We start from the raw sequence: 11452 nt of genomic DNA, 5'->3' as shown, positions 1-11452 counted from the left end.
CTAAGCTTCCTTGATTTCATCTAGGAGGGTAGATTTGATCTCCAATTTTGCAAGAAATCCCTTTGGATACATCTCAAGCCTAAGCCTTCTAAAATCATCACAAAGTGTGGCAGTTCCGGGCGAAACCTTAAGACAATTGAACTAAGCCCTCCAGCTCAAGGCATCGGTGACAACATTTCCCTTGCCCGGGTGATAGCGGACCTTCAACTCATAGTCCTTGATCAACTCGAGCCATCTACTTTTCCTCATGTTGAGGTCGGCTTGGGTGAAAATATACTTGAAGCTCTTGTAGTCAGCATAAATGTTGCACACATTTTTGAGAAGATAGTAACACCAAATCTTCTGGATGTGCACTACTACTAGAAGTTCTAGATCATGTGTGGGATAGTTTTCCTCATATCGCTTCAATTGGCATTACTATCTCCTCGAAAATCTATGCAAAAGTTCTAGATCATGTGTGGGATAGTTTTCCTCATGTTGCTTCAACTAGCTTGAAGCATATGCAACCACTTGGCCTTCTTGCATGAGAACACATCCAAGGCCTATGCAGGAAGCATCACAATAAACGTCAAAACCCTTGTCCATTTCAGGCTAAGCTAGAACAGGAGCGGTCGTGAGTAGTGTCTTCAAGGTCTGGAAAAGCTGACTCACATTCATTTGACCACTCGAACACACCTTCCTGCTTTAACAACTCAATCATAGGCTTGGCAATTTTAGAGAAATTCTCGATGAACTGACGGTAATAACCTGCGAGTCCGAGAAAACTCTAGATGTCGGTGACACTCTTGGGTTGAGCCCAATTGAGAACTTCTTGCACTTTGCTCGGGTCAACTGCAATGTCATTTCCTAATAATACATGACACAGAAAAGTGACTTGTTTGAGCCAGAACTCACACTTGATGAACTTGGCATAGAGTTGGTGATCTCGAAGGTGACAAAGAACAACACGAAAATGCTCAGAATATTCTTCTTTAGTCTTGGACTAGATGAGAATATCATCGATGAACATCATGAAGAACTTGTCGAGTTCTTCCATGAAGACTGTGTTCATCAAATACATGAAGAATGCTGATGCATTTGTCAAGCCGAAAGACATGACGGTAAACTCATAAAGCCCGTAACCGAGAAAGCCTTCTTTGATCCTCCGATCGGATCTTGATTTGGTGGTAACCCACCCTCAAGTCGATCTTAGAGAAAACCCGGGCACCGGTCAATTGATCGAACAAAATATCAATCCAAGGGAGTGGATACTTGTTCTTGATTGTGACAGCATTGAGTGGACGATAATCAATACACATCCGCAAAGTGGCATCCTTCTTCTTCACAAAGAGTATTGGACATCTCCAAGGCAAGGAGCTCAGATAAATGAAGCCCTTCGCAAGCAATTCCTAAATTGATTTCTTCAATGCCGCTAACTCATTTGGCGGCATCCGATAAGACCTCTTTGAAATCAGGGTCGACCAGCAATAACTCAATGGAGAACTTCACGGTTTGGTCGGATGGCATTTCTGGCAATTCTTCTGGGAAAACATAAGGAAATTCATAGACGACTGGAATATCCAGGAGATCAATGGTTGCGACTGCTTTAAGAGCACACAAGTGGAGACCACCCTCTCCAAGGTGAAGAGAATCCAGATCGCCATTGGGACCTTTGAGAGAAATGACTCTCTTAGCACAATCAAGCTGAGCACCATATTTGCTTAGCTAGTTCATCCCTAATATAATATCTACTCCTATAGTGTCAAGGAGGATCAGGTTTATAGGAAACTAAACTCCCTCAATAAGAACTTTGACCTTCGAAACAACTCAGTTGGTCCTTAACTTATTTTCGGATCCATCAATGATATAGGCAGAAGGCAGAGTCTCGACAGGTTCTCATTCTGTTGTGATGATAAGATGAAAGAAATGAAAGATCAAATCCCGATATCACATACTGACATTAGCTGGGTACCATTTGCTTGGATCCCATGAAATAGTACATTCTTAGATGCTGCCAGGTGCGGAGAGTCCATAAGAATTTATGGAGTGTCTGTAAAAATCTCTAGAGGATTCGCAAAAATGTACGGAGTGTCTACAGTTGGACAGAAATTCAGATTGGATCCAAACATGTGATGCACACTAAGGCATCATGTATCAAGGAACATGCATACTCAAAGGTATGGTGTGAAATGAACAATGGAACATGATAGAATGCTTGATCCTTATCTTCACGTTTCTTTCCCGAATGCATCTCTCCCCAAACAATCATCACAAACACATACATCAAATTTCGCACGAAGAGAATAAATATTTGTGCGAATGGTGCTTATGCAACTCACTGCACAAGTGACATTTCATACGTGGTTGCCAACGTATTCACTTCCCATATCATCACCTTACGGGACACCCCGTGTAATTGCCACATAGGTAGACGACCATAACTACCATCATATGGTGGATGTTCATATATTATTGCTAACGTATTCACTTTTCGTACCATCACCGTACGGAACACACCTGGCCCCTACCTCGCACCGGTTGAGCCCCCGATACTTGCTGCTATCGGGATGCATTGATGCAACATAATTAACAAATGCATCACAATGACAAAACCACACAATGCATCAAAAAACAATTCAGGTGCATCACTCAAGCATGTATTATACTTAGGGGTATAGTATAGCAAGTTCATATATATTAATCATGAGGAGGCATAAAACAAAATTTAGTAGGCTACTTTAATAAGTTTGATACACTTGCTAACCTACGTCCTAAGAATTTTTAGGCTACTTCATTAAACCAAACTCTGATACCACACTATGAGGAACCGTCCAAATAGTATTCTAATTAATTATTAAGTCGATCATTTATTTAATCACGACTTCAACGATTAACCAGAATACCATTCTCAACCCATCAACCTCATCAACCCACACTCGTAACTCTACGACTGCTGCAAATGGACAAAACAAGCTCATGACCAAAGTGCGACATTTCATAATGTTTTTACACCTACAGAGGGTACTCCTTTAACTACACGACTTGAAGACCATAAGTCTTGCATGACCACATAGGTCTATACAAGGGAGTACTCATGTCAACCTTTTCAATAAGCTCCTACCATTTGATCATGCACCGATAGATGCGGGGGTCATATAGAACTACTTTCGGAGGAAAATGAGTACCCCAACCGGCGTTATGCCCGACACCAAAAAGCTACAGCTACGAAGTTAATTGGCTTATCGTTCCCATACGTGACATGTAGTAAGCATGGAAAGTGCTAAAGCTAACTGTAACAATGATTGGTGCTTAAATGATGCAAGCGGTCTACGGTGTCCAGGTCTGGGTAGGACAAACGCCCCTAACATCGCCCACATCTCATCTCATCCTCATCACTCATCAAACCAACACTATCATCCCATCATTATGATTAATTAAAGCCTATGCTCACGAACGATGAAACATTTCACCGCTCAACTTCTACCGATGACCTAAGCATTTGCTAAGCATCATGAATGATAATTAAGTAGATAACACAATATTAAACCCAAACTACAAGGATACGGATCAACAATTATTTAAGACAGGAGAATTAGTGAATCATAATAGGTTCCACCCATCATAAACCCGACATCGACTCATCATCATCATCATGAGAACATCCATAAAGTATAACTTATCACATTAGACACATATGATCCAAAGTACTAGGAGAAATATAGTTATAAGCTTGCCTTGCTACTCAGGTGACCGCCTAATGCTACCCGCGAATCACTCACATAATTCGAGGAGATTGGCGTCGCCTTCAACCTCGGTCGGGTCACGCGCCGGTTCCTCATTCACTAAACAAGAACGCGTGCAATGATGAGCATGAATGAAGTGCAACAAAATATGCCACAATCTGCATATGATGAAATTCCATAAACTATGCTTTACAATGCAAGAAAACATCTTTCCTAGATGGCACTAATCATAACATGACTTGTCCAAGAAATTTCATAATTTAGGACGTGGTATTAATTAACTATTATCTAATCAACCCAAATTGCATTTAATTAATTAATTAATTAATTATCAAAAGTATTTTCTTGAGTTCCAACATTTTTAACATGGAGTTCATATGAACTAATTATAAAATTTATAAGCTATCAACTGGTTTCATGATTTTTAGAGTTCCAACAATGTTAACATATAGCTCATACTCATACGTAGCTAATACAATTAGTTTCATGATTTTTAGAGTTTGTATGAACTAATTATAAAATTCACAAGCTATCAGAATAAAAAAAGGTCTCCAGACAAATTTTTGGAGTCTTCGGACTTATCCGGACTATCCGGATAATTCCCACGACATTCCAGGTTGCGGAGTCTCTGGAATCTTTTCCGGGCTCTCCGGATTCGTGCAGAAAGCAGTTCTTCGCGGGGAAAAATTACCGATTTGATTTGTGAACCTCTTCAAACTAAAGAGGAACATGTTTGAGATAGTTTATAGAGTCCATAAGTCACTCATCAAGCTAGCAACTCGATTCCCTAGCTCAAATTCATCTGAATCCCTAAATTGCTTCAAAGCTCAAGAACTCCGCTCCAACTCAAAATCGACCAACCAATTCATGCCGAAGGAAGCCAAAGGGACTTATCCACGGTACTTGTGGAGGTCGGTGACCACCGGGTGATGAAGGAAATGGAGGAAATCGCTCGGGAGATGAAGAAATCCAGTGTTTCTCTTGTTTCAAGCTAGAACACCAAGAGTTCAAAATTGGCTCGAATCCTTTGGGAAAGAGCAAACGAATTGGATAGATGAGAAGCTTATGAGCTCATGATCGCATGAGTTCCACATGCTTACCTCAAATCCTTCCCTTGAGGTCGGATTTTTGGGGGAGAGGGAGAGAGTTCTTGAGGGAGGGAGAGAGGGAGCTCCTTGCTCTTGTGGCCGGTGGGGAGCACAGGAGTGAGATAGAGCACGGGGAGAGTGAGGGAGTGAGGTGGTGGGGCCAGCCAGCTAGGTAGGTCCCATGTGTAAATAAAGGAAGTTCGTTTTACTGCGAGAACAATTCTTTTCTCCCCCGAATTTCTTTCTCTCGCAAGATTGACTTCAAACAAAGTGCTCTAATGCACTAAAATAAATTGCCTCGAATTTAATCATGACACTAATGATGCATAAATAGACTTAAAAGTGTGATTACGGATTCAAGATGTGACAATGCACCACAATATATTGTAATTTATCATTGTTTTTGCTAATAACATAAAAAGTATTCTGTGACAAATATGGCAAGTCAGAATTAATTTTTAATTTCTCCTCTAAACTATTCAGATCACAAAGAATATCAAATTTAATATAACCTAAAATATTTAGAAAATAGCAATTTAAACTCTTCGTTCTCACTAGCAATGCATTGAACATGTTTAATTTTAGAACAAGTAGTAATTTGTAAAACAGATTTAACACATTCATGCACAAGTTGTGGTTGTGAGATAAGTAAAGTATTACCACACAACTCTTTTTTGTCACAAAGAATAGCAAGAAAATCATGTTTCGACAAATATAAATCAAGAATTGGTCCATTAACATTTGTTCTACATTAGCATCATTGGTGGACGATTTCTGCACATCAAAACAATTTTCACCTTGATGACAACATGAATCATCCGGATACAACCATGTGTGTAGTTGAATATAAGATGCTTGCATTCCATATTAAATATTATTATAATACATGTGTTCTTGATGTACTATGTCATGAAGGAATTTTTTTGTTCACATATGCAGAATTATTGACTTGGATCAAAGAAGCATGCGCGAGGAGAGTGAAGACATGTGGACCAATATTTTCATCACCCAGCCGACCCGACCTTTAACAAGAAATTGATTGGGGACAACACCAAGACCTTCCCAACATCCCTACATGCTCATCACATCATTTATCCATAAAAAGAAGCAAGAGTTTGAGTTAGGCATGTACTGAATTCGGATTCGGATTCTCTTGACAGCATCAGTTTCCAAGGGCCATATATTTTGATATAGAAGGAATCACAGAGCCCACGAGTACATGATGGAAAGCTATTCTCGTCTACTTTCAGATGGATCCGACCTCACCTCCAAATTCCTTCTGAGCTATTCGGAATCAGCCAAACAAAACACATCACTTTTCCTATCCGAGTCAACGTGGGCTTTTGGGCCTTGTATCAAGTAGAGTCTATTAGGAGTGTGTCCTAGGGTTAGATCATGACCCCAACACCCTCTTGGTCATCCTCTACCCCTTCAAATATCCCCAATAGCCGTCATGAACATATTAGGTTTTGTTTAGATTGAAAGTTAGCATTGCTACTTCCTGTTGTAATCGCGTATGTTGGCTAAACCACCCGTATTACTTGTCTTTAGAACCCCAATTTTGTGATTCTTGGTTTGATCTTCTATTCATATATGCAATTTAGATTGCTTTTATCTTGTTCTTGCTCGTTCTTCAGTTGCTCGCAGGAACAAAGTTGATTGTGCCCCGGCAGGATCAACAACATGTCAGAGTTGGTGTATCGATTGCTAAGGTGCCAACATCCTGTATGGTTGTAGTCGAATCGTCAACGTCTCCCCCCCCCCCCCCTCCACAAATCAATAGTTATCTCCTATCATCAAAAGATCGGGACACCAATATTATCATGTGTTATCATATTTTAGGTTGCTCGGTGAGAGATTTCTAGTCCTAGTTTTCAATTTTCCTATCATCCAATTAAACCAAAAAACAAAACAGATTAGTTTCCTTTGTCTGAATCAGTTTGAGCCTTTTCGCTATTACTGTTTAGTGTTTGGTTTGTTGAATTTTTGGTTGTATCGTTGTGTTGAGTTGCTGGTCTTAGTGTCTAGTTCCTTTAGAGTTTCAAGTTCTTGTCACATTTTTCTCACGCTTCACAGCTGCCATTACCATCATCACCATATCCAGCACCTTTATCTTCGCTTGCACTAACTTGTGTCATGAAAAAATTACAAAAAGAACAGAAAAGAACATCAAAGAAAAAGAGGAAAAAAAGAGAAAGGTTGTTCCTGAAATTTGGCAAGATTTTTTTTAAGCAAGGACCAAATCTGGTGTGTTTTAGAAGTACAAGTTTGGAGAAAGAGAGAAAAAAAAAGTGAAAAAAGGAGAGGAAGGTTTTTCTTTCATTGTGCTAGTTGTCGCTGAATTTCTTTAGTCTCCTCCGGATTGGTCCTATATGCAGTGCGGTTGGGCAAAGTTGCTCCCGAGATCAAATCTATTTGGTGCTATATCCCTCTCAATGGTGGTAGCCCCGGGGGTATCTCAGCTGGAAAGACATCCTTATACTCCTGCAAAAGGTTAGTGGCAGCAGCAAGCAAAGAACTAGGTATATCATCAATTAAAACTAAAACCTCTTAGCATACCAAAGCGTAGCACAAAGCATCATTATCTTGAATTTCAGCAAGGTCAGATTTAGTAGCAAGCATAACACCACCCATTAACTTAATGCCTTCGGACCTAGGTGTGTTCTTCTCTTTCTTAAGTGGGAAAACAGATTGAGCTACTTGCTGATTTTCAGATTCCAAAACACGTTCTTTCTTTTCTTTTTCAGCTAGCGCTTTGTCACATTGCACAATTTCAGCAGGTGTCAAAGGAAGCAAAGTGATTTTCTTTCCCTTATGCATGAGAGAGTATTTATTACTTCTACCATGTTGTGTAGCATCGGTATCAAATTCCCAAGGACGACCTAACAAAAGTGAACATGCTTGCATAGGCACTACATCAAAATCAGCATAATCATGGTAGGAACCAATAGAAAAATGTACTCTCGCCGATTGTGTTACCTTAACCTTGCCACTGTTATTGAACCACTGAATGTAGTATGGATGAGGATGTGCACGTGTTGGCAAGGAAAGATTCTTCACAAGATCGGATCTCAAGAGGTTGTTGCAACTCCCGCCATCAATTATAGTACGAACACGTGTATCTTTCACAATGAGGAATGTCTGGAATAGATTATGGCGTTGTAGCTGCTCTGCTTGCTCCATTTGAGAACTCAAAACTCGCTTCACAATGAAGGTGCGTACTGCATAACTCTCTGTGGTAGCGGTACCACTAATCTCCTCCCCCTCACTATCCATGTCATGATCGGCTGCAAGATTAGCTTGAAATGCATATTCTTCCTCGACATCACTATGACTAACATATCCACCATCTGCTGTTGCGGAGTATGCTTGCTGGCTTGGGCAATCCTTCATGACATGGCCAATACCTTGGCAGCGACGGTACACAATACCCGTTGTACGACCCGTGGTAGCTGCACTTGAAGAAGAGCTTGGCATTGGATCCTGCGAAATAGTAGATTTGCTCACCTCACGTGATGGTGGTGATGCTCCTGCTGAACACGCCCGAGTGTTGGAGGAGGGGGCAGCAGATCGTGTAGATGTAGAAGGGAATGTTTTTGCTTGTCCCAGTGGTACTCTTGAAGTAGATGTACTCCCAAAATTGTTCCTCAATTTCTGCACCTGTTGTCAACCCTGCAGTTCTTTTTCTGCCAAGATAGCAAAATAGAACAACCTATTGGTAGTATTGTAATCTTTTAATCAACAAGGTCTTGAATTTCACGTCTCAACCAGGAGTAAAAATGAATCATGGTATCCTCATCATCCTCTTGTATATTACAACAAAGCATAGCAATTTGAAGCTCTTGATAGTAATCATGCATAGATTTAGAACCTTGATTTAAGCGCTGCAATTTCTTTTTCAATTCATGTGTATAATCAGGAGGAATAAATCTATTGCGCATGGCACGCTTTAGTCTAAGCCATGATTCAGGTTCTAAGCCACTAGAAACTAAACCATTCCACCAAATAATAGCATAATTCGTGAACTCACAAGTGGCTAGTCTAACTCTATGCATTTCAGGAACCATATGAGAACTATACTTCTGATCAACCGTCATTTCCCAATCCAAATAAGCATCAGCATCATATGCACCATCAAAAGGAGGCATTGAAAATTTAATCTTAGAATAAGGATCATCGCGACCATTGCGATTAACATAATTACCTCCGTTACCTTGACGACGTAATTGTTCAGCAGGACGACATTGCTTAGCACGCGCATCTTGCCCAACAAAAACCTCACCATCTTCCTGGTCACCATCTCCGTCACCATTATTATTATCATCATGTGAATGTTCATCATCCTGTGGTGGCTGTCGCAACTCAAGGTCGTTCACTCGCGTGACAAGGTTAGCAATGCTTGTACTAATGTCTGTCAATAGTCTAGTATGATCCTGCAAGGCTTTGTTGAGTTCTTCCTTGGACACACAATCCTTAAAATCTGACAGAGAGCCATCACCTGATATGGTTAGTAGAAAACAAAGGACAACACAATATTATCGCTATCAACTACTAGGTGGTGGAAGGTAGAATCACACACACTCAAGCGTTTTACCACGCTCTTACAAATGTTCTTACCAACGCAGCAAGGAGGAACAACCGGTGACAAGTCTAGAAACCGTGTGAAGCGTTGGATGATTGCAAGAGTGAACCTGTTCGGATCAAAGGAGGTGGAGCTTGGAAAGGCACAATATGGTAGTAAGGATTAGCAATAACTGTAATCAGATGAGCAAAGCTAAATAAGTGTCCAAAGTATGAATCACAGTTGCTGGTCTATCATGTGTCCCTAGTCCTAGCACAACAGCTGAAACAAAGCTAAACAGGATGATCAGATAAAGCACAAGATGGAAAGACACAGCAAACAGCAAAATTATCTGGGTGTTCTCTATGTGCTCCTCTTTTTTGTCTTTTAGCACTAGTAGAAATCATGATTTTTTTTTTGTATTTTTCTGATATTTTTTTCTGAACTAGGAGAACACAAGAAACAACCACAAAAATTTTCAGCGCAAACGAATGCAGGATGTGGCCTATAGAAAATTAAGCACGTTCTCTGAAAAGCGTGCGAAACCTTCGCGGCTCAAATACTCAATCTTCCAAACCGAATTTGGAGAATTTTTTTTGGCGAAACCTGGAAACACCGGGGAGCAACGGATGTAACCTTTTCTATAGATGTCCGTGAAAAAAAAATTGCCTGATTCCGAGTCCGTATGAGAAAGTTATGGCCGTTTTATTGAACCCCTGTCGTGTTAGGGTTTTTTTTCAAAGCACCTCTTGCAGAAATTGTTCTCGTTAAGGTATGGCAAGCAATAGGATTGCGAGAGGAACAAGGAGGGCAGCGGTGGCAGGGCAATTGATACAAGGCGGCTTGCGACCTATCTAGGGTTGGCGTGGCAGAAAGTAACACAAGGCGGCTTGCGGTGGCAAATCGAGTAATGTGGTGGCTCGACTTGTTGGTGGGGATGGTGGCGATGGGATAGCGGTGTGATCAAAATAGTACGAAGCATTGACTAAAGACCAAGAACATGACTCTAAACCAGCAACAAGACTCGACCACGGACACAAACTCAACAACGCGCAACTGAAAACAAAAATTGCAAAGGCACAAAGGGTTCTAGGGCAGCGGAAATTGACAAAAAAAAATTTGGCTTTTTCTGGACTCTAGGTAATGAAAAACAGACTAATCTAAAGGGGAAAACGAAATTACCTAACGGGCAACCTGAAAATCTGATAGCAGATGATGGGATTGTTGGTCTGATCTTCTGATAGGTAGCGATAAGTCGGTAGGTGGAGAACTCGACGTTGATGATCCAAAGGCTTCGACCTGAACAGATCGTCTCCCTTGCAATCACTACACCACAGCTCCGTTGGTTATCAACCGTGTCGCGCGGTTGACCTCGCCAAGAAAGCTCAATCCTGCAAGCGTACCGAGAACACAAGCAAGAACGTAGAAGATGCAATCTGAATTATTGCGAATAGAATTCAAGCACTCGAAGTTGGAGTTCCACAAACACTTGCGGCGGCCTAATCGGTCCGGAACAAGAGCGAAAATCTCATAATCTGTGTGTAGATCAATATCTAAGCAAAACCCAACCCTAATTGGGGTGGAAGCTACTGTATATAAGAGACTAGGGTCGGCCAAGGACTCCTGGACGCGTCCCTAATGGACTCCAACACGTTACACGGCCCAACGGGCCAAAAGATGGTGGCGCAGCACCCTGACAGATTCTGAACGTCCACTTGTTTCGACGATTCCTGTTGACTCAGAAAAATTTAGACATGGGACTAGTCCCGTTGGAAAGCCTATCTCCTTAGCTTTCCAACCATGTGTAGAACATGAAAAACGGAGTCCGTATGCGTCCTGGGCGACGATTTTAGTGCAGTCTGGTCCTGGACTCCGAAACGGACTCGAACTTGATTGGACCTTCACCTTGGCTTGGGCACCCTTGCTGGTCTTCTCCCGTGTTCCTAAGTAACAATACATCACAATTATTCAGTAGTATCCCATCCTTATCAAAATATAAAGAAACACTAAGGAACGAGCTCACCTCATGATTTAGTTGACGTGCACGAGCTCGTGTCAATGGACCTATTGTTGGAGGAATA

The sequence above is a fragment of the Phragmites australis genome, chromosome 3, assembly GCF_958298935.1.
Source record: "Phragmites australis chromosome 3, lpPhrAust1.1, whole genome shotgun sequence".
NCBI classification, from domain to species: Eukaryota; Viridiplantae; Streptophyta; class Magnoliopsida; order Poales; family Poaceae; genus Phragmites; species Phragmites australis.
The sequence above is the reverse complement of the archived record's forward strand: the minus strand, read 5'-3'. Positions refer to the sequence as shown.